We start from the raw sequence: 23,989 nt of genomic DNA, 5'->3' as shown, positions 1-23,989 counted from the left end.
TATCTATCTATCTATCTATCTATCTATCTATCTATCTATCTATCTATCTATTTAAAATGTTCAGGCAAAATGTAGTTCGGTCCAAATCATTTTATTGGCTTGTTGATTTTTAAGGATCCCATTTGGAAAGTTTCTGCGAAATAAAACTTGATGGACCTCCCAATTAATATGTGAACCTAGTTATGGCTATGAGGCAGCTTTCTTTATTTCTCTATTCAACTAAATGCACCTTGTGGTATATTAAACAACAACAACAACACAATAAGCAGCAACAACAACAACAACGAAGCTCTTCCAGCCTTGATCAAAGGTTAGTTAATTTCTGACTGTATTTATGTCAGGCACTAGAGTGGCATTCAGTTAATATTTTCTTGACTGAATGCTTGGAAAATGGCGCTCTCTATGGGTACATGGAGCGTGAAGGAATTACCCCTCCACTCCTTTCCAAATTGATCTGATTCCTAAATCAATTAAAAAAATGTAAAGTTCGGCACACCCTTTCCAGGCCAGACCAACAAAATAAGTTGCCACTTCTTTAATATTTATCAAAAAGAAGAGTTGAATAGGTCAACATTTCCAGAGCCTTCCCTCTTCTCCACAGTGGTATGCTAGTTCACCACTAGGTCTTTCTCCTTGGAAACAGGGCCCAAGGTGTGTTATCATGATACTTAGCACTAGTAAGGGTATTTTCTTTATCTCTTTCCCAGTTTATTATTTGGAAGTCTCAAAGAATAAAACATACCCATGTCACACATTTTTAATAATGTGGAACAGTTTTCATGTCCCTATTTTAGGGACAAAATACTCTAATTTTTCAATAATGACTCAAATAGTATATTATTGAAACTATATAAGACTGATATATTTAACCTTTGCTTCTGTCAAATTTCACAGCTTCACAGTTACTTCACAAGCATTGCATAGTCAGAAGTTTTTTCCTCCATTTACTTTAGATTTTTCTAGTATTAGAAAAAAAATCTGGAGTTGTCATTCTGAATTAATGTATGTAGAATATTTGGACATTCAAGGACCCATAGGAAACTCATTCTAAAAACCGAAAAAGAGAAGGAATACTTAGCACATTCTGTCCAAAGAAATAATTAAAGGTTAAGTGAGTGTTGCATCTATTCTTACAGTGTGTGGGAGTGGTCTTATAATGTAGGTCATACAAGGAAAGAATTGGGTTTATACAGTTTTATTATTTAGTATTTTTTGAAACACCAACTACTTGAGACAAATAAATGGTATTTCTTTCTGTATAGAAGTCTGGTCTTCCCTTTTCTGATATATGAATTAAGTACACCTTTAGAATTTTCTGTAAGCATTTTTTTTTAAGAGAGCACCTGAGTCCAACAGCTAGCATGACCTAAAAAATTAAGAATGTGGATCAAAAGAAAAAGCTTAAATGAAGATTTCAACAAAGAACATGTACTCCAAATAGAGAGAGGACGTTGCTACTACACTATGGTGATAGTGGATTTTGTCAGTTCTGTCCTTAACATATCCAACAGCAGCAGCAGCATAAGTAGCCCTCAGTGAATGAGCAGATGAACAGTACAGAGGAATGTGAGGTGTCTGTGCATAGGGTATTGACTGATGTAGGTGAGCATATTGGAAACGTAAGCGGTGTGTTGTTATTTACACATGAATCCCAAGAATAATCTTAATTTTCAGCTTCTCCAGGCCACTTTGGCGGTAGACGGATCATTTAGAAAAACAGAAGTATCTTGTGACTTAATGTTTCATGACTGGCTTGCACTTTATGTATGTTTCATTGAATCCATAATATTGGCATCTCTGTGATTTTTAAATATAAAATAATAAACATACAAAGGAATTGTATTGTATTGTCATAAGCACACACTCATGGTTTATTTGTATTCTCATAACAGTTCTATAAAATGAATTTTTATTTTCTTCCATTAACAAGTGAAGGAACCTGTATAGCATGGCTTCTTTAGGCAAGACAACAACAACAAAAACAAAAACAAAAGCAAAAACAAAATACAAACAACAAACAAACAAACAAACAAAAAACCAAAAACCAATTGAACAAAACCAAACAAACCCAACCAATTGACCAAACAAAAATCCCATTCCAGACAGGGGCTTTATTTCCCAGCTTCTTATGGTTAGTTTTTATATTTAGCATTTAATAACTTGGAGTGGAGGTACTGAAAGGCTCATTGTGTGGTCTGGACTGGAAAATGGAAGATCAGATAAAACCCATGAGCAGTAAAAGGTGATAAAGCAGAAAGCACAAGTCTTCATCAAGTTAGCGCAGTACCCCAGTCATGCATGGTGATCAAGGCAATGGCGCACCTTAGCTTTCAGGGCTAAATCATAATATGAAGTAAAACAACTGTAATGTAAAGCATGACGCACGTAGGAGGATATTTCATTGGTTCTTACATTACTTCCTTGTGGGTGGTAAATGTCTCATTTGAGGTCCTAGTGGGAAATGGAATCCATCCTAGATCTCTTGACTGGGCAGATGTCAAGTCATGGCTTACTTATCCCAACTGTGGAAGGGAGAGGAAGATCTGATGGCCATGGATTGTGAGTGGAGATGGTAAACACAAATGCCTCATGCTGGAGACTGTATAACTATTGTCTTCACATCACCTCCGTTTTCCCAACAATTCTGTCAGTCTGTGTAATTCTCTCCAGATAAGGAATGTAAGCTTGGTATTCTAAATCATCACTCTTTGTCTACAGATTGGCCCCTAGACTTTTGCCTCTCCATTTAAGCTAAGACAATCTCTAACAGTAGCTATAGTAAGTCCTGAGATCATTAAGCAAAAGGAGCAGATGCACTGTGAGTGAAGCAGGAGCCACTGAGCTCCCGTTTGTTTGCACCTGGCAGCAGCTATTCTCAGTCGCTTAGTGTTTCCCATAAGCACTTGGGCCCGTGGTGTTCAGATTGCTTGCAAACAAATTGTACACTGACCATGCTAACCCTGCAGCTGCTCAGAAGTCTCAGCAATCCCTTTGTGGATAAAGCCATTTTTAGCTTGTCCAGTGCCTTTTGTCATTGATGGAGAGCTTTCAACTCTGAAGCTCATTCTGCTCTTGAGCAGTGGCAGCTCCCAGTAGACAACAGCCAATTCCATCTACAAACTGTGCTGATGTGGGTGAGAAATCCTCTCAGGGAAGACCCAGGGTGACCTGAAACAAAGTCACCTTCAAGAATGTGGTTGTGCTGAAATATTATAAACACCAAAATACAATGTTCTCAGAGACACTGAGAGATAAATCTTATACAAGAAATTTACAAGGCAAGTGGCTAGACTCACTATGCAGGTGTGCATGCAGTCTTATATGGTATACCTCAGGGGCAATGGTCTCATTAAGCCAACCTTGCTCCTCAGCTTTGAAAAGGTATCTTGACAGAGGCAGCTATATCTTTTCACTGTCCTTTTGATCAATCAAGATATTTTCTGGTTTTCAAGTTTAGGCCAGTATACTTCATGGAAATGTGTCCTGTACTTTCTCTACATTTTCCTTTAATTTATTTATACTTTTGATCTTGCATTATTGTATCAGTCAACTCATATTTTAATAGTCTATTATGATTGACATATCATGATTGACAATTGATGTCTAAACAAAATACATTTTGAAAGGCACATTCTTGTGCTCTGTACCTCCAACTGTGCTGTTTTCGATGCTTAATTGTATAGGAAAAACAAAACAAAACAAAATAAAAAATAACAAGCACAAACCAAACCAAACAAAACAAACAAAAACAGTCCTGAGTGACTTGCTGTTCTCAGTAGGCTATGTCCACCTTTATAGCTTGTCATGTGACCTTTTGTAGTGCATTGGGGAGGTTTGGGTTTGAGGTGGAGTCTTAGTGCATTGGTAAGGCTGGCTTTGAACTCCTGATGCTCCTGCTTCAGCCTCCCAAGCTCTGGGAAGGTATGAGCCATCCCACCTTGCTTGGGATGTAATTTTCAATGGCAGAAAAGTGATTTTGTGATCTAAGACATGTCTCTAGCCCATTTTCTCACTTATCAAATACAAAATACAGTGATCTCATTGGCAAATTTTGTGTTATTGAAGTGGTTATAGATATTATAGCAAATATCAAGTCAGCACACCTTCAAATACAGTAAGATTGCTCTAAATGTTATGTAGTATGTAATAGAACTCATTAATCAAAAACTTCTGGAAAGATTTCACCTAAGTAACCAGTCCATGTTACGTTGTGATCTTCCAGGGAGGCAGAAGGATTGTAGAAGTGTTATAACTTTCTTCAAGGTTTTATTTTTTCAAAATAGCATTAAGGCTTGGCTTAGCTTATACATATAAGTGTCAATATTAAGAAGTGAAAACTGTGTTAAGTCCGAGATGACCGACTAAGAACTGTGTGGGGCAGATGGCACAAACCAGTCTAGGGGAGGTTGTGAAACTACTAACATTAGAGGTTATAGCATTATATCTACTCTATCTATCTATCTATCTATCTATCTATCTATCTATCTATCTCTATCTATTGCTACCTAGTATCTATATATATATGTCTATCATCTATCATCTATTTATCTATCTATAGTTACCTATCTATCATGTATCTGTCTGCCTGTCTGTCTATTATCTACTTTTGTCATGTATCTATCATCAGTCATTGGTTATAAAAATGAAAATGATTGCCAGAAAGGATTGATGGATTTTGGATGACTTAAAAAGAAACCACAACAAAGAGGAAGAGTCAGGGTTATCTAGTATCTTTTATTCAAGTGACACTTGATAATCTACTTATGTAAATGATATGATAATGGACAAATTTAGTTTTATTCATGGAAGGGTTCTAGACAACATCTTTAAGAAGGAGGAAGAAACTATACCAAGGCTGTGCTGTGGGTCTTGTGGTATAGAATAAGGCTAAGGCATCATAGGCTGCTCTCTGGCCACTTTGTCTAGCAGGCATGAAGCTGGGGTTAACAAAGGAATCCACATGGTACCAGTTTTGTCTGATTACAGTAGAGATCATTGGTCTGACCATTGGCGAAAAAGATAGTTGGAGAAGTCTGACAGGTGTGTGTGTGTTTGTGTGTGTGTGTGTGTGTGTGTGTGTGAATGCTAACAGAAGGAAGGAAAGAAATTAGTGAACTCCCTAAGAACTCGGGGTCAGCTGAGTGAAATGGCATGTGGCAACTGTCCTCCACATTATCCCAGTTCTTACCTAATTTTCACACATAAGGTTGAGCAATTTCTACTTGCCAGTTTCGGATGTGAGCCATTTTAGCAGGGTCAAAGTCACTTGCAAGTGTCCTCAGAGCAGTGATGAAGTGGGTGAACGAGGAACCAATAAAGACCCTTTTCTAACTAAAAAAACACTCATGGCTGACATCTGCTGGGATTCTAACAACTCAAATAATGTCTTTATGGCTGCATAATTTACTAAGTGGTCCATATATCTCCTAAGACAAAGAACTAAAATGTGTAGACTCTCCAGTGGGTAACTTAAGCTTGAAGTACATTGTTTCTTTATTTTGAATTGTAGAATGTAATTATAAAATAGTCGTAGACTCCAAAAAGATAGATGATAAACATCAAATGTCTCTGTCTCTCTTTCTGTGTGTGTGTGTGTGTTGCGTATCTCCCTCTTGTTTTGCATGTTCATTCTGCTATCTAGAGGCTACCACTGCTTTGCCTGGCAGATGCCTTCTTCTCCCAGCCTGCCCCTGGCCCAGCCTAAGCACTTCCAGGAGAGTTTTTGCTCCCTCCTCCATGGCTCAATTACTTTGCCTTATTTATTTCTCCAGAGAAATTTGCTGTTTAGAAGTACAAAGATGCACTATTTGAATATTTTCATTTATTTATAGCTCTCTATAGATGATAAATGGATTATATCTTAATATCAAGAGAATTCTGAGGTAAAAATGGTCATTGCATCCAAACTTATGGCTCCATATACCAAGTCAAGCACGACATAGCCATGTATGTGTCTGTGTGTGTGTATGTGTTTGTGGGGTGTGTGTGTGTGTGTGTGTGTATTAGTCAGCTTATCATGACTGTTGCTGTTTAATTTATCACAGGGCAGAATATTATGGCCTGGAATACATGTTTTGAGAAAAGTGTCCACTTCAAGATAGTTAGGGTACAAATCTCTACCAAGTTGCCTTGACAGTTTCCTAACTTCTTTCAATTTGGTTCATCTCCTATAGTTTCTATTACCTCCCCATGATACCATATGCAGGAACCAGCATATAATAGGTGGTCATATTCAACAATGCAGAAAGTGGCCAATACCGTATTACTGGGAGTACACCAAGTGAATTAAAGTTAGGAAGGGCTCAGAAGAGCATTGCAGACAGAAACAAGCCTTCATTCACCTAACTTGTTAAATGTAGTGATGGATAGGATGAAATCCACAGGAGACACTAGAATAAGACAGAGGATATGATTATAGGGGATAATAAGTCTCAAAACAAAGTATTAGTACATCCAAATCTCATAGCCTACATACCATTTAATTCTCTGTAATTTCTGTTCCCTGTTATACCCTTGAGGGGAGACCATGAAAAAGGTTGCGTGGAACTTTATCAAGATTTTTCCTATGTATCTATGTTTACGAATGCATCTCCATCTCTACTATTGCAGTCTTGAAAACTAAAATATCTGCTAGACTTTATTTTATTATTTTATTATTTCATTATTTTATTGCTGCTGTTGTTATTGTTGTTTTGAGGTGTGAGCATGCTTCCTGTATTCACTGTCCCTGTTTCATACATCTTCTATTCTGTTTATTTTCAATTGTGCTGAAATCTTGTATTTCAATGCACATATCTGCTGCGGTTTTCCAAAGTTAAGTCTCTTCAGTTTCCAGTCTTCACAACTACAGCAGCAACAGCTCTGCCCTCCATCTGCAGACACTCTCACTGTATGTTTCCTTTCACACATTACTGACTTATTCCTTGGCCACCCCTTTCCTGACTATTTATATTACTTGGTCCCTGGATATTGAGGACATGATGCTCTGTGTGGGTCCTCCCAGTTGGTAACTGCCTGTGTCCTGGGCTATTTCTTACAACATGTGTGCCAAGACTTGGTTCACATGTGCAGTGTTCAGTTTTTACAGATTTGTTAAGTGTTCATTCATTTAACAATTCTCACAACATGTTGATGATGATATCTGACATATCAAGCAGAAACTATTAGTCTAAAGAACTTAGGAGATACTTACATAATTAGACACCAGTAAAAGAAGCATACAAGTAAATATGAGGTGAATCTGTGGGCAGTGTCACTGAGCAGTGGTATGTGGTGGAAAGAGCTTATAGAAGCTTCATACTAGGACTAACAGCAAATGGTCCCTGGGGACGTTTATGTTGCCTTCATTTCAGCTATTTTCATGACACGAGTTTGAAGTGAAATTGACATTTCCTAATGGCCAGTGTGCCCAGGAATTTTTGATGAGTATATTTCAGTATTTCAGCCCCTCCTGTAGTCCATCACACAATGCTGCATTTTGTTCTTTTGAATATTTCTAGTGTGATGATAGGACCTTCTCTCATAAGTATAGACGACAGATGGTGATGCCGACATCTAGGCTAAATATTGCAATAGTGGTGAAATGCATCATGTTTATATTCTTTACCATGTATCTTGAATATTTCCTCAGATTTTGTTTTCAATGCCATTCCCAAAGTGTGATATGCATTTTATTACTCATTCTAATTAATATATCTACTTAGTTATGACAAATATCTGTCTGAACTTGTTAGTGGAGGCCATATGGGTGTTCACATGCTGAAAACTATAGCTACTCTGCTCAATAAGTGCCATTGTCCTTTGGTACTCTCTACACACAACAAATCCACACAGGCTCAAGTATCTTATATGAAATGGTATGGAATTTGTAAATAACCTATGCACACCTTACTCTTTAGTTTCAACTGACTATAATAGCTAATACCGTATAAATGTATGTTTGTGCATCCTGAATGTTTAAGAATAATGCCAAGAAAACAAGTCTCTATCTTTTCAGTACAGATTCCCACCCCACTCAAGTGTTTTCCATTCCTTGGTGTCTGAGTCTTTGCATTTAGAACCCAAAGGCACATAGGGCACACTGTAACAGCATGTGAGACAAGCAGTATTTCTTTACACTGGTTATGCTGTGTAAACTAAATTGACTATAGATCTTGAAGAAAGGTAAAGAAGAATTACCTTTTATAAAACTGTCAGTGGTAATACCATTTTGAAATTAGGTGATTTAAAAGGTAATACATTTTTGTAAGTTAAAGTACAAAATCTCACTGCTATGTGTATGACTGTTTATAAATTTGTAGTGACTTAACACATCAGTTCATTAGTAGTTTTATACCCTTCTTTGAAATTAGTCAATGTTGAATGCCATAGTGATCTGTTGAGTTTCTGCATAATATGGAAGATATTGAAGGTCATGGGGATCTGTTCCATTTCTGCTCTGAACAATATGGAAGACCTTGTCACATTTCAAGCAAGATTTACAAGCAAAATCCTTATTTCCCCAGTTTACTCAAGGAAACATTTATGCAGAGAAGAAAAATTGTCATTAATAAGTGCCAAGTCATGTTCAGTCCTGGATAACTTATTGTTGATTTGTTTTGAATCGTCTTATCATTTACATGGTTGCATGGTGCTATGGCTTATAAGACATAGTCCTTGACTTTGAGAACTCTTCAAGTTGGTTGCTAAGATAGAGCTCAACACTAAGACACAATTGGGGAAAAGCACACCAATTATTGGAACTAGATCTCCCTTCTTGTGCCCAAATATTTGTACTCCAGATGTTTTCTGTTCTCATTGGTTATTGACCCTGCTCTTAAGTAGAAGGTTCTTTGTTTGAGCACTGTATGTTTTGTATGAAGTAATGTGAGAAAAATTAAAACAAATTAACTGAACCATAAAAACCTATAAGGGGTAAAGCAAGTTCCATAGGAGGAACCACGATTCGATTCCTGTTACTAAATACTGAATGTGTCCTCTATGCTAAGTGGGGTTTCATACTGAGATAAAGTCCTATCCATTTATGTTGTTAAAATCTTGTTCCTGTGTTTACCTGTTGGCATGTTCAGTTTAGAAAACTTTAAGATCACAGTTAACTCCTGGCCTGGGTAAGATGCTTGGCTTAGCCCGTTATTCCTCTCTGGCATCTGGTAGGCAGACTTTGTCTCACTGATAGACAGTGTTTTTATTATCAAGGTTTTATTCCTGAAGACCGTCATGGAAACTGTGAAGCTTATCAAAATAGTCATTCAAACATTTTCAGGAGAAGCCTAGGTCTGCTGTGATTTAAGTTGTATTAATATATTTGAATTTTCGCAAGTGATATTCGCTTATGTTTAAAGACTCAGCTCTGTGGAAAGTAAAGCCTGTTAAGATATGCTACTAATGATGTGCTCATTTCTCTTTAGCATGCTATTTTATGAAAGCCTGCACCTTTGTCTCAGTAAAGCTTCAGCTTACTATTTACTATTGCTAATACCCATCTTCCACCCCTCTGTTCTGTTATTCATTTATTCATTTTTTATTATGGAGGAAACCCCAGGGAACATAAGAGAATGGGCTGTGTAAGCCCAAGGGTGAGGATGAATAGTTTAATAGAAAAAAGGAAAAAATAAAATTAAGGCTCTGAAATGAAAAAGGCATTTCACTTTTGCCTCTCGGACATCAGCACTACTTTTAATGGATTTTTATCATAATTATGTATGAATTTGTTGAGAAGTTGAGTGTGTGCATTCACATGCATGTGTGTGTAATTTTTTATGGGGCAATGTCTCAGACTGTGAAAATACAATAAGATTTTCCAGATCTTCCTTTGTGTCTCATTCTCAGGTAATCCCACTGTCATTTAAAGTACCCTTGCTGAACGTTATTCAGTACTTTATTTTTTCCCAGCGTGGGAAAGTCACACTTGAGTTTTGCATGAGTAGTTTTGTGGGTCTCAGGATGCCTAGCTGACTTAAAAAGGTGACTATAGATAACGGCATCTACAGTTACCAACCGTGGACTTTTCATGTTATAATGAAATCCTCAGTCCTCAGGTCTTTGTAATTTTTCTAACCAAGGCGACAGTGATCTCTAGTTGCTTTTCAAAGAAAAACATAAAGGAGTTTGTAACTTTTGCTAATAATTTTCAGTTCACAAAAAGACCAAGTCCTCCTTCGCCTGCTTGAGAACGCAGCTGTGTCACAGCCCTCAGTGAGGTGAGACCTTCACATGGAAGGTCGCAGAAAGAAAGCCAAAAATGTAAAATGTTATCTGTGCATAGGTATCAAGATGAGCACATTTGAGTGACAGATCTCTAACTGGAAACTATTCCCACAAACGTCATAAATAGAAGTCTAGGTATCTTACTTCAGTATGCAGTCTTATTTGTGACTTGCCTTTTGCTATGGAGTTTTTGAATCATTGGGCTACTCTATGCCAGAGTTTATATGATATTTGAGAGGCAATGATAGATCAGTGACTATGAACACAATCTTCTCCGTTATGTTACATACATACAGATGCCTTTTTAAAAAATAGCCACTTATTACCAGTAGGACTATAGACATACTTCTGTTCTTTATAGTGTAGAAATAATATGGCAGCTAGTTAATAGAGTTACTGTAAGAATTATGTGCATGTGTACATATACATGTGCATACACACACATGCAAACATGTAATTCCTACATGTTTGCATTATTAACGAAGTGTTGATTCAAAGTCACAGCTACACATGCTGAAATCAGCCAAAGCTCAAATCCCTTATATCAATGATGTGTGTGTGCCTGAGCATGTTTGTGTGAGTGTGTATGTGGGTATGCATATGTGTGTGTACATGTGCATATGTGTGTGCTCACGCATGTGCACATGCATGTGTGCAGAATGCCTATCCATGTGCACAGTGTGCTTGTGTATGTATGTGTGCATGTGCATATACATTTATGTGTGTACTTGTGCATGTATACATGTGCATGTGTGTGTGCATGTGCATGTGTACAGTGTCCCTGTCCATGTGAGTGTTCATGTGTGGATGTATGTGTGTACATGTGCATGTGTGTTTGCACATGCACAATACACATGCATGTGTGCAGTGTACCTGTGCATATGGGAGTGCATGTGTGCATGTGTGTGTGTACATGTTTGTGTCTATACATGCATGTGAATGTGCATGTATATGTGTGCAGTATGTCTGTGCATGTGCACAGTGTGCCTGTGCATATGGATGTGCATGTGTACATGTGATTGTGTATGTGTGTGTATATGTGTAAATGTTTACATGAATTTGTACAGTGTGCCTGTGCATGTACACAGTGTGTGTGTGTGTGTGTGTGTGTGTTTTATGGACACCATTCATTACACCACTTATTCCACTGCTCAAACTGTCCCATATTTAGCCCATAGGAGCCACCTCATGGTATTTCATGTTCTTTTATATTGTCCCATAAGTTCTTGAATGTTACTTTGCTTTCTGTTAATCTCTGTCCAGAAGACAGAGCTGATATAAATCAGTCTTTAATTTAGAGAACACTGATTCCATGTAGAAGTGAGTACCATTCAGAAACCAAGCTGTGTACAAGTTGCTAGTTGAAGTAATTCAATCTTCTAGGCAATCTAGAAGCACAGTTAAGCATGTCTGATTTGGTTTCTATATCTACTGCAAACTGGATTCACACTGTTCCAATTCCAAATGCAAACAACAGGATGTAGTCTAGTTTTTCTGAGAATTTTATCTTCCTAGTGGGGTCAGTGTTTATGTTGATTTATTCTGTGTGGCAGAACAGAGAAAGGAATTTGAGTTATAAATAATTCAGCAACTGACTAGATGAACTGACGAGATCTCACTATTTTAAATGTTTTTGAAGAAAATTTAATAAAATTATTTAATAATGATGATGATGATTTGCACACACAACTTAAGTGAACAGTTCATAAGTTTAAACAAGTGTTTGTATATATGGAACACATATCCTATCAAAATATAAGGCATTTCTACCGTGCTAGAAGATTCAATGCTTGCCCCTCAGTAGCAGATGTTTATGGATGGAACTTGTTTAGCCAACATTGTGTGCATGGGATCATACAGTGACTCCATTGGCCTCTTTCACTCATGATAGTGCCGAGGACGAATCCACATCTACACACACTTGCAGTTTTCTTTACTGACAGTACTCTCAGGTTTTACAGTTTGTTTTGTGTGTTTACCTAATGACTGATGTCATTTGAATTATTTGCAGTTTATGACATATATAAAACAATGTACATGAGCACTGCTGTACAGATCTTTCTATCAACATATGAATTCTCTATTAGCAATATAGAATTGGAACTGCTAGATCATAACTAGAGGATATTTAATTTTCTGTGGCATTGCTAAATCTTTGTCAATGTCTTGACATCATTTACACTCCTGCTAGAGTGCAGGAAGCGTTTGGTTATTCTGTATCCTCACTAACCACGTGGTCCCATCAGCATTTGTAAGCATTTCCAATGTAAATGTATGTGTGGTGATATCTTAGAGTGGTTTAGATGTCCATTTCTTTGATATGCAGTGGCACTGGGACATTTTCATGGGATTCTTGAAGCTTTGCATATCTTGCATTGGAAAGCACTTCTGAAGTCATATGGTCCATTATATGCTGTCTTTTTATTGTTTAATCATAGGAATGCTTCTTCATGGATAGACATCTTCTGGTTGATTCATGCATCATAGAGATCTTATGATCTCCAAGTAACCCATGAATCTTCTTGAGGAAGCCTTTGAGCAAATGGAAAACCCTGCTTAAAGTGTACATTATAATTTCATACTGTTGCTTTTGTTACCATTAATTTACTTCCTGCTTGATACTGTCAATTTATTTTCTTAGGTTTCCATTTATAAGGCTTGGGCTTCCTGTTTTGGTTGAGGATCTATCTTGAATGAACCTTTGCACACCTACAAAATAGTAAACAATAGGAATTAGGCCTAGATTTCTGTTATTATTTTAAAATTTATTCTTTAATCTTTTTTTACAGTCTAGACTTTATTCCCATCTTGGTCCACCTTATGACTGTTCCACATCCCACATCTCCTCCCTCCATCTCGAAGAGGATGTCCACAACCCCACCCCATCCCCAGACCTCCCCTCTCCCTGGGGCTCCAAGTCTTTTGAGGGTTAGGTGCATCTTTGACTGAGCCAGACCCAGCAGTCCTCTGCTGTATATGTGTTGGGGCCTCATATCAGCTGGTGTGTGCTGCCTGGTTGGTGGTCCAGTGTGTGAGAGATCCTGGGGGTTCAGGCTAGTTGAGACTACTGGTTTTCTTATGGGGTTGCCCCTCCTCCTCAGCTTCTCCCAGCTTTTCCCTAATTCAACCACAGAGGTCTGTCCATTGGTTGGGTGTAAAAATCTGCATTGGACTCTTTCAGCTGCTCATTGGGCCTTTCAGAGGGCAATCATGATAGGCCCCTGTTTATAAGCACACTGCAGCACCAGTAATTTCTCAAAGATATTTTAGTGTTTCTTTACTCTAAAAAGATTCACTTGTGTAACCGTTTATTAACAGCGATTCAGACCAGATCAAGTAAATGGAAACACACTTGTTCAGTTTACCAAGAGCGAGTTGTATCCCACCATGTCAGTGGACGACAGTCAAGGGCAGACCTGAGGTACCAAACCATGATGTGCCTTTCACAGACCCCTCTCTGACATCTCACACCACTTGTTCCCAAATGCTTTCATTTTATAAAATTCTTGTCATTAGGGTTAATGAATGCTGTCAGGCTACATGTCATTCTTCTGGTGTCTGTCACCTCCATAAAAAGACTCTATGCGACATGAGTGTGTCACACATGCCATTTCTAGGCCTAGGATGTCACAATATCTATAGAGCTCAGGGTCTCTGAGTAACCAGGTGCTGGTCTGTCCTACTGTAGGAAGATTGGGCTCAGTCAGAACAATACGGCACATGAGACACAGCATCACCTTCAGAGAGGCTTTGGGCATTCCAAATACACACCACCAAGGTGCCTACCCCATTTTAATTCTTTTCCTTTTGAATGAAAGATAATTGAATATATCTCATTATATTAAAACTAGCTTGCTATTTGGCTTATCCTAAAATAAAGCATAAATTAATGATTTTGAGGTTTTAAAGTGTGTTCAAATTATGAGAATAATTAGATCTCATTAAATATCACGATTTGACAAATCACAGTCCATTTTGACAGGAATAATCTTGAGAAAGTAGATTAGCAGTAGAGCATTTTTTCCTCTCTCTTTCTACTTTGGCATCTTTTCCCTAGCTTGTTGAAACTCTAATGAAAAAGTTGTCTTGTCAGTACTTCCACATGCTGAACCACTGTGCGAGTAATTGAGGTTCAGTGATTAGGTCTAGATTTATATACTTAGGGAGCCTAATAATTTTCTGGCCTTATAGAGCATGCTCAGTGGTGCTCAGCCCCCTGAATTAATTGAGGAAGCAGGAGCAGTCCGTATTGAAGATCCTTAAGTTCCTTGGGCTTTCATGTGAAGGGGGGACCTGAAAATTTATTGGAAATAAATCACTATCTCAGTGAAGTTGACTACTTTGAAGTGTGACTGAATAAAATGCTAGCCCCACAGAGAGGCTTGGAACAGTGGTGTGATCTATGGCATTAGATTTTCCCAGGTTGGACTCTGTAATATCAAATCACTGCTTTATGAAAGCTTTTATGTGGACTTACAATATACACATGAGGGGAGCAAGGTTGGAGGCATTCCATAAACCTTAGGCACAAAGATTGTCTTATGAGAGAAGGCCCAGAGAGGAGGAGAAAGAAGAGAAGAGGGGGAGGAAGAGTAGGAGGAGGAGGGGAAAGGCAAAGAAGGAGGGGGAAGAGTAGGAAGAGAAGGGAGAGGAAAGAGAGGATGAGGAAGAAGAGGGAGAGGATGAGGAGGTAGAGGAGAACAGAGACGGGGAGGACCTGGCCATTCTAAGTCACGGGGCAGCATTTGTGAAAAGGTAGATGGGAATCATCCTGGCCTTTCTAGGCCAGGCCAGGTATTTTGGATTTAACTCTGAGTGCAAATGAGTAATTATTTGCAAAGCACAAGCATTACAATGCCATGACCCCATCTGTTTTCTAAAAGATATCTTGCTGTCACGGATTGAATGTATAATGTTGTTGCAGTAAGAATAGATTTCAGGGGCAGACAGAAAGCAGTATAGCAATTTAGGAAGAGATGTGAGAGGTCCGGGGTCATAAAGGCTTGTCTAAAATCTAAGGTGTTTCTCTGTCTTCATATACTTACCTTCATATGAATATGAGTGTGTGTATGTGTAAAACAGGGGGGTGGGGAGGACATTCTAGTTAGGGTGGAAATATAGTCATATTATGCTAGCTTGCTTTCTGTTTCTAAATCAGAATTCTTGAGCCTAGATTATTTATAAAGAAGAATTTCTTTAATTCCTGTTGACAGAAGCTGGAAGTTTGAGGTGAGAAGCCCCATCTATTGGATGACTGGATCTCTGACCAGGGCCTCATGGGAGAAGGCATCATAGCTGGGGGGGCATATTCATAAAGGACCAAACAAGAACCAGCAAGACAGGAAGCTGAGAGACTCATTGGCCTGACCTTCACTAGCAATATAAACCTGCTGTTTTTAGAATTATCCAGGGACAGCTACATTAACTTCTGAGGGTAACGATGAATCCCAGTGACCTAAATACCTCCCTCTAGGATCTGCCTCTGAAGGGATTCCCCACTTCCTCACACTGCCACACCTGAGCTAAATTTCCAGCACACCCACACTCAAAGTCTGGAGAGATGCTGTCTGTCCATACTCCATGTCTCCAGAGGTGAAGACTGCTAATGGAGGAATGTTCCCTCGCTCTGGCTGATTCTGTCTCCTGACACTTCTGATTCTGTTCCCATTCACACGTGCACTCTTTGGTAGCATATTCCTGTCTTGCTTTTTCTTTTAGCCAACCTTCCATGGACCCAGAGGTTATACTGGCAGTTCACCCTCTTGTTCCTGGTTTCCCTAAGAAACTGAGCAATAGGGTAGCTTGACTGGATCATGGAGAGAGGCAGAAAACTATAGCAGGCCTTCCCAGGATTGGCAGAGACCTCTATTGAACAACTGCTACCTTGGGAGCAGAGTAGAACCAGATGTGAGGGTCCGAAGAGAGGTAGCACTTGAATCCAGAGTCTGGGCTGATCAATAGCCAAGCAGTTTCTAGGAAGGACTCTCAGGAAGGAGGGCTAAGGAAGCGGGCAGGGAAGGGCAGTGGAGTTAAGGATAGACCAGCTGTGACCTGATGCAGTGGGGAAGCTTTGGTGTCCTGTACAACGCTCTGTGCTATAATTCCAGTTATGACTTACCTGTTTCAAGATGGACATCTCCCAAAGCTCAGCAGAAGGAGAAAACAAATCACAGATCTCTTAAGAAGAGCCTGTCCCCTCCTCCTTTTTCCGAAGAAGCAACACACCCAAACCTTCCCCATTATGTATGTTTGAGCCAACTAGATGCAAGAAAGCTAGCTTCTTCTCTCTCATGATTAGCCACTGGTTAAAGTGTAAGGCTATGTAGAAGGCTTCAGAAGATTCCCTTAGTGAAGACCATGCTCTAAGGGGAAGTAGTGAAAAGTCATGACCATTTGGCATTCAGATATTTGGGTGAGGTTGGTACACTTGCAGATATCTGCTCAAGCTACTGCAGAATACTATAAACTTGGTGGTTTAAAACATAGCTACTCTCTCAGAGTTCTAGGTACTGCAAAGTCTCTCTAGTTGAGGCACTGCTCAGACAGATTTCTTTCTGAAACCTCTTGGCTTTGTGGGCAATGGTTACCTCCCATATGTGCACACAAATCTGCTTTATGTAAACACAGAAGCAGAGTGAACACTCTGCTACCACTTCTTGTGGTTAATAATTCCCTCAGACAGGGTCTGCTCAGGAGACCTCATGTAATCCTAGTGATTTCCACAAGACCTCATCTTTGCTATCTTTTTTGAGATTATGATTTCAACATACAAAGCAGGGAGTAAATCTTTGGTCCATGACACATAAGAGAATTCTGCATGGAGCACCAATTTCTGTTAGTGGGAGTTAGAGAGATGAACTAGGGGCCTGGGGAAATAGGTCCAACAGTAAAGCAGTCATTAGCAGGACCAGAGTTTGATTTTCAGGACCCATAAAGAAATGCTGGATAGGGTGGTACAGGCTTCTAATACTGGCACTGGGGAGGCAGAGACAGGAGACCTCTGAGGTTTACTGGCCATGCCCAGTCTCTGAAGAGATAGATGAAATTTTAGGGAATACACATAGAGGAGAGGTTTGGGGGCAGGGGGAGATAAACTTTGCACTAAGAACAATGCTGAGAGCACTCAGTGGATAAACTACTTGCTGCCCGAGCATGAGAACCGGAGTTCTGTTTCCTAGGATCCACATCAAGTCTTATGAAATAGCTGCATCTGCAATCCCACTGGACTTCTGGTGAAATGGGAACAGAATCTGGAGGGTCCTTAGAAGCTCTCAGGCCACCGACCCTGGCTTACGTTGTGGTAGAGAAGAGACCCTGCCTCAAAGTAGGTGTAAGACAAGGACCAACATTTGAGGTTGTCACCTGATCTCCATAGATGCCTCATTTACGTATAAACAGGACCTATATGCAATCACATACACACTACACATGTGTCAAGCACACACACACTCATACACAGAGGCAAAGGGAGAAGGAGAGAGAGAGAGAGAGAGAGAGCGAGAGAGAGAGAGAGAGAGAGACCAGGGAGCATCCAGATGGAGTTAAAGAGTAGAAAAAGGATATCTATAATATACATAATAGATGTCAACCCTCATCCAGTAACCTCAACTGAGCTGATGTGGATTCCTGGATGTCTCCAATAAAGTCAAGTCTGACTCATGTGAAAAAAGTTGTTTTGATTCTGAAATTATTTAACACCTAGATTCTTAAGAGAGACTTAAGTTTCTGATGCCCGGCTATAGTTACTGCAAAAATAAATATTCTCTGAAATTATAAAATAACTCAAAACACCACAGATGGGATATGATAATAGCACAGACCAGCTCCCCATAACAAAAGTCTTTTATGTTCTTACATTCATGTACTTTGTTATAAAGACCACATCTGTGTGTGTGTCCTTTAGCGTCATGACCCTTGGTGTTAAAAAAATACCATCAAGTATGTTGTCACCTTTAAGAAAGTTTATTCCTTAGGGAGCAGATCCAGGTATACAGGCCTCTCAACCAGCATACCGAACGTGTGCCCTTTGCTCACGTATCCACAAACACATTCCTACATCCTGTAGATGATTTCTAATTTTGTGTGTATGTTTTTATAATGTAGGCTATATGCTGGACTGTGAAAATAGAGCCAATCAGATGTCAATAACATGCTTGACAAAACAGCATGCTATCAATATCCACAAAACACAGTGATTTTTGCTTCTGTTTTTTAGAAAATAAGAGAACAGAATTAAATATTCCCTATCTGTAATCTCCTAATTCATGCTTTGCAATGTCCTTGCACAGGAAGCGCAGTTCTCATGCCTTCCACATCTCTGAAAATGGAGATGTTTGGATGTGACCAAAACTACTCTGGAAAGCCCCCGAAAACATTTTGTCAATTGCAGTTTTTCCCAACATGGCCAGTTTTCACTTTCTTCCCCAGGAGAGGCCTTGGACAGGAATCATTTGTTTGTGCTGAGGGTTGTGAGGCACAGGATCCTGGGCAGACTCTGGAGCTCCCACTTGGAATGTGAGCCACCCATCTCCTTACAGCCTGCCCACACCTCAGAGGCCGCAGAGCCTGCACTCACACAGCTGCAGCCCTTGTGTGCAGAGTGCAGGCATCCCTGTTGGTTTGCCTGTGCTTCACGATTATTCTCTTTCTGCTTCTCCTTTACTTCTGTTCCTTTCTTGCATTTCTTCCCTTCTATTTTCCAGACATGCGTAGTTGAGTCTATATGACTAGGTTGGGATATATTACAACTCTGTGGCATCTGGCATCCTGTTCACATGCAGTTTTGTAAATGTATTCTTTGTTGTCCTGAAGTCACCAGTTTAGGTCCCTCTGTGTGTATTCTTTGAGTCTGGGAAATTCTGTTAGGAGAATGAATTCCCTTTTGATCATACCATGTGATCCTAGTTCCTCTGCTTGCCAAAGAATCATTACATTAGTAGATACAAAATCGTCTGCCACTGGACAATAATGGACAGTTACAAGGTAGTTAAATGATGGAGCATCTTCAGCCAGGACAAGTCACAGTAGCCATCATCAGGGCTGTTCCCAAGAGTAGTAGGAAAACACCAGCTACTTTCTCAGTTTTGTTTTCTGCTTTAGTTGGGAATCAGCGTGCATTTACATTGTAGTAGCGCTATCCCTGTGGTGTTCATAAGTAATGAAGTTGGTGGCTCTGTTTTCTCATCTTATTCAGCACTCAGCTACAACGTCAGTTGTAGCTCACGACTGTGAGGGAAAGGATCTGCCCAGTGGACATCCAGTTGTGCTCTGAGAACCCGGACATCTAAACCACACTTATCTGAAGCTAAGCCAGGACTGGTACATGTATTTACTACCAAGTCTAGAAAGTGAAATTTTTAGGGTTATAGTTTATATGAGGTCTGTTGCTGTTTCTGTTATTATTAGGATTTTTTAAAAGGGCATTCAAGGTTATTTAAGTGTGATCATTGTTAACTGAAATCTCCCATGTCAAAGGGGTGAAAACTCCCAAGTTCCTAATGTATACAACTACCACTAAGGCATTAAATACCAAGAAAAAGAACAAACAGCCCACGTTACTTTTACAGGAATTCTGTTGTGATTGTTACATATTGTGCTAGTTAGATTTGTGTGTGTGTGTGTGTGTGTGTGTGTGTGTGTGTGTCATTTTGACCTAAGTTAGAGAACCTCGATAGAGACAGTACCTCCATCAGACTGGTCCATAGACAAGCCTGTGGGGCATTGGAATAGATATGGGAGGCCCTAGCTCTCTGTGGACAGTGCTGCCACTGAGCAGTGGTCTTGAGTTGTATAAGAAAGCAGATTGAACAAACCAGTGAACAATGTTCCTGCTCAGCCTCTGCTTCAGTTCCTGTCTCCAAGGCTATCTTGAGTTCCTGCCCTGACTTCTCTCAGTAACTGACTGTTGCTTTTGGTCAGTGTTTATTTCTTGTTATTTTGGTTTGTTTGTTTTTGTTTTTGTTTTAATCACCACAATAAAAACAAAACTAAGACAGGTACCACCTTCACAGGTACCACTGTCTCTCCATTCAGAAGATGATGTGTAATGAGTACTCAGTGTGCACAGGGGGACTGGGATGCTGAGGTCAGTGAAGCCAGTATCTTGGCCTCATGAAGCTTATGGTTCCTTTGGGAGTCAGAGTCTGACAGACAATGAAAAAAATAAAATAAACAAAACTCACAAAATAAAAACAAACAAAATCCATAAAATAATTAGCAATTTGGAGAACTGTTAGGGAGACAGGCAAGGGGTCAGAGTTGGGTAATAAAACATGAGAACATGAAAATCTGAACTAATTTGTACATCATTCTTGACAGCCAAGGAAAGAGGTGGAGTTTAGAGTGAGATTCAGGTGAAAGGCTGTGCAAAGAGCCAAAGGCAGGACATTGTGGAAAGAGGGCAGTAAAAACTGCAGGTGTAAAGGAGTGTGGGTGGTTCCAATAAAAAACCCATGAAAACCAAAACAACAACAAAAACCCAGCAAAACAAACAAATAAACAAAATCTGCTGTGGTTAGTGTGTGTGTGTGTGTGTGTCTGTGTGTGTGTATCTGTATGTGTGTCTGTGTGTGTGTCTGTATGTGTGTCTATGTGTGTGTGTGTGTGCATCTGTGTGTCTCTCTGTGTGTGTGTCTGTGTGTGTGGCCTGGAAGAGGCAGTGAACATCAGGCTCCAGAGTAAATAGAAGCCTGGTAGTCTCAGAGCCCATGGACCATGAGAAGACTGCATTGTAGAATATATATAGTGCAAAGTCAATAAAAGTTTTAACTGTAGAGTCCCTGTCCGATGTGAATGTTTGATGTCTTTCCTCAGCTGCTTTTGGAAGGATGAAGTTTGGTGAGCACGTGTCTGTGTTGATTTACAATAGAAGCAAAGCAAACAAGACCAGCAACATAAGAACTGTCTTCTCAGCAGAGAGTGACTGAATCTTAGTAGACAAATTAGGATATGGGGCCTTCTGCTCATTTGAGTTTGCAGATATTTGATATTTGGGGATGAAGGAGGATTGAGTATCAGTGATCAATTTTGTTATCAATGTGTCATTCTACCATGATCAGCTTTGAGGACATCAGGCTTTGAGAGGAGATAATGTTAGACAGCCGGCATAAGACCCTAATGCAACATGGGTCACTTCATCAAACATTGACTGATGAATGCTTCACTAGGTATGGAGGATAGCTGGATATCATTTGATGCTTTACAGCTATGGAATTGTAGAGATGCTATACTGTAGACTTCTAGGAGAACCCATAGTTGGAAATGATCTGGCTCCTCCTCTTCATTTTAGAGAGGAAGAGAGGACTTGATTCTTTTTCTCCAGATGTCTCTACTTCTCCACAAACACCTTGGTTATTTTTGTAGGACTTGAGTTTGTGTTTTGTTTTTTTTTGTTTTTCTTCCACACAACAATAGGCAAGGCATTCTTTTCCCCCTAGGTTTATAATAAATCATTTTCATTTGTTTTAATAATGTAATTAGCATTGCTGGGATGATGTATTATGAAGTCATGAAATTAGCTGTAGCTTTTCCAGGAGTTCAGTGGGCTCTGCACTTGCCCTGGCTTTAGCCAATCTTAAAGCAACTGATGCAAGAAGGGTCATAAACCATGTTCTAACACACACGCACACATTTTCCGGTAAGTCAGAAAGGGTAGAAAAAGGGAATTGGCTGCATGTATTTCTATATTATTGATGGTAGTTTTCTAATTACCTTGGAAATCTTTAGAGGCAGTATTTTTTTTAAGTTAATAAAATGCATGAATTTGAGAGGGAACATAAAAGAGCCCCAAAGAAAGAATTTGTTTGGCTGTGTGTGTGTGTGTGTGTGTGTGTGTTGGAATGCTTATTTTATGGTCTTATTTAAATTTACAAGTTTACTTGGTCAAAGAAAAAAATAAATAGTAAAGAAATAAATTGTGTATGTTGGAATAATTTAAATACCAGGAGACAAAATAAAGATGATTTAGAGTGGTCTAAAGAAACATACTTATTGTTTTATTACACACACACACACACACACACACACACACTCCTAGAATGTATTACAGCCAAATAAAATGGAGCTCACTTGCTTCATTACACTAGGTCAAGTGCTGTTAAAAAAAAAAGTTGAAAGTTCTTGCCTTCCGGGAATAACAAACAAATCAAACAGCAGGCATGATCCAATCTGCAGATACATGCACTCATGGGAGAGAATGTTCCGAAGTCAGCTGTCTCTGCCATGGGAATGCCCCCAAGAGGGCAAGGTTTCAGCATGCACCACAGAAGGGAGAAGGTGGAATTCAGCATAAAAAGGGTACTCGCAGACACCAAATGAGCTCAAGAATATGCCATGACCCAACCGAAGTGTGAAAGAGCTTAAAGGAAAAAACTGAAGGAAAGATTGGGACTATCAGGATGCCTGCACCTGGAAGATGCCTGAAAAACAAGGAGATTAGAGCCCAGGTGCAAAGTCATTGCTGCAACTGAGTAGAAGAATTACCTTGAAAGAGCTCAAGGAGCCCAGCACAGGGCTGTGGGAGTCCCCACCTCCAGGGAAGAGACACAGATGAACAAGGGCTAGCACAAACATCATGTGATTTGTGATTGGGACCCTGGACATAACAAATGATGGAAACTTAGTAGTGAAAACAAAGCTGCTGAGGATTCTCATCTTTGAGTACAACTCAGAGTTACCAACATAAAGGTAGACGTGAAAATGCCTTAGTGAGAATAGTCTGTGTTTCATGAGTTAGTTCTGTGTTCATGCCCTCATAGGAAGACCAGGGATGAGCTAACACTTCCCACTTCCTGAATAAATGCTTAGAAATGAAGACTAGCAAGAAACTAGAGGAAGCCATATATATTAATTTTCACCACATTTACTTGGGTCTGTTTACAAGAACAAATGCTTGTCACTAAAAGCCCACCTCTTGCCCACTTCCTGCCTACCACCTGCCCACTTCCTGTCCACCTCCAGCCCACTTCCTGTCCACCTCCTACCTACTTCCTGTCTACCCTCGTGCTTCTACTATGGCAGTCTGCCTTCCTAAGACTGCTGCCCATTCTGTATGCCTATGGCACATTTTCTTGCTTTGTATCGAGTGGATCCCCTTGAGGTCCTTTGCTCACAATCTGAAATGGTGCTTAACATGTCCCGGATCCTAACTACGATCCTAACTACTCCCTCCTTCCTGGATTCAAGGGAGCCTGCGGGGGGGGGGGGGGGGGAGGAAACATCAGCTGCCGGGGAAAGTCCTTTTTGTATTTTGGTTTTTGTTTGATTTGTTTTCTTGCTGTTCCTAAGCATCCTCAGCTGCACAGATCCTCGGCAGCAAAAACCCTCTGGTTAAAACTCTGGAGGAAGCAGAGAATAACATCTTAAGAGATTTTCACATGTGCAGACCAAACATCTTCCATCGAGGTTTTAAAAATAGTCCCCTTAAGCTTTAACATGTGTGGGAATAGTGCTTGCTCAGGTAACCACAAGCCAGGCCTGCACTTGCAGGCCCTCAGCACTGCACAGCAGGCACATAAGCCTAGATGCTGAAAACTTGGTTTTTAATTGCCTGATCTTCCAGAAATTTTCCAGTCTGCAGCTTTACTCAGGAAAAAAGGGTGGTTAGCGCCCAGGTCCCTTAAGAAGGTAGGCAAGTACACCAAGCTCTCTCCCTTTGGGCATACCCTTGGCAGGTAGGTGGGTAGCTTCTAGAAATCCAGCCAGTGAGTCAATAGGCATGTTTCAGCTGTCCTATGACTGACTGACACACTCTCTCTCTCTCTCTCTCTCTCTCTCTCTCTCTCTC

The 23,989-nt window shown here is 39.8% G+C and overlaps 1 protein-coding gene across 1 annotated transcript in view; it reads left to right on the top strand.

Annotated features, from left to right (window-relative positions):
* Positions 1–23,989, top strand: part of Arhgap24 (Rho GTPase activating protein 24) — a 425,397-nt gene that overhangs the window by 43,705 nt on the left and 357,703 nt on the right. The window lies entirely within an intron of this gene.

The sequence above is a fragment of the Grammomys surdaster genome, unplaced genomic scaffold (genome assembly GCF_004785775.1).
Source record: "Grammomys surdaster isolate TR1022 unplaced genomic scaffold, NIH_TR_1.0 233, whole genome shotgun sequence".
NCBI lineage: Eukaryota > Metazoa > Chordata > Mammalia > Rodentia > Muridae > Grammomys > Grammomys surdaster.
Note: the sequence above shows the minus strand (reverse complement) of the source record. Positions and strands in the feature narration are given on the sequence as shown.